Source organism: Mustela putorius, unplaced genomic scaffold (assembly GCF_011764305.1).
Source record: "Mustela putorius furo isolate JIRA1106 unplaced genomic scaffold, ASM1176430v1.1 tig00003930_pilon_pilon_pilon, whole genome shotgun sequence".
NCBI lineage: Eukaryota > Metazoa > Chordata > Mammalia > Carnivora > Mustelidae > Mustela > Mustela putorius.
In genome coordinates, this window is record NW_025422075.1 from 159,533 (window position 1) to 160,608 (window position 1,076).

General features: G+C 33.9%; 1 non-coding gene across 1 annotated transcript; it reads right to left on the minus strand.

Moving 5' to 3' along the window:
- Positions 1–288: 288 nt before the first annotated feature.
- Positions 289–430, minus strand: LOC123388961. Its single transcript, XR_006603467.1, has one exon. It is a non-coding gene; the product is annotated as a U4 spliceosomal RNA (small nuclear RNA).
- Positions 431–1,076: the final 646 nt, after the last annotated feature.

Below are 1,076 nucleotides of genomic sequence, written 5' to 3' on the forward strand. Positions count from 1 at the left end.
GGTACAGTTGTCAGGAATGGGAATTATAGAATGTGGGGGCAGGGCCAGATTGTTCTTTGCTCCAAGCCTGAATTCCCTCTTTTTTATCATTTTGTTTATTTTATTTATTTAATATTTAATAAATATTTAAATATACAATTAATAATATTTAATATTTAACTATTAAAATAATTGATATTTAATAATATTTAATATTAATTAATATTTAATATCTAAATATTTAAAATATTTTTATTATATTTTTATCATTTTTTAATTTTTATGTCATTAGATTTGCAAGATTGTTTCTCCTTGTCTGGGCTCAATTCCTGGGCATGTCTGGTCAATGTTAAAGACAGCCCAGCCTATATTCTTTTAGGAATTTTCAATTAGCAATAATCGAGCCTCGGATAAACCTCATTGGCTATGATAGTGCCACTGGCGTCAGGTCTCACATGTAAGTCTTTAATGTGTTTTGAGTCTTTCTTAGGCATGGTGTAAGGAAGCAGTGCAATTTCATTGTGTTTGTGGGTGGCTGTCCTCTCTTTCCATATCATTCACTGAAGAGACAGATCTTTTCCCCATTGTGCATTTCTGATCTCCTTTGTCATGGGTGAATTGACCATACAAGAATAGGGTTATTTCTGGACTGTCTGTTGTGTTCATTGATGTGTGTGTTCATTTTTTTGTACCAGGCCTTTTTGTTTTGATTACTACAGCATTGTAGTATACCTTGAAATCTGGAATTTTGGTACTTCCAGTGTTGTTGTGTTCTTTTTCAAGATCGCTTTGGCCAGTCAGGGTCTTTTCTGTTCTGTTGGATTCTTTGTTCTGGTTGAGTGAAAACTGGTGTTGATATATTTTGGTAGGATTGCATTAAACTGTGGGTTCTTTTAGGGTGGTATGGACATTTTAATCTTGGTTGTCCCAATTGAGGAACATGGCATTTGCTCATGAATTTGTTTCTGTCACCTTCCATTTCTTTCACCAGTGTTGGATAGCTTTCAGAGTACAGGTGCTTCACCTCCTTGGTTAAGTTTATTGCTAGGTGTTTTAAACGTTCTGCAGTAATTGTAAACAGGATTGTTTTCTTAATT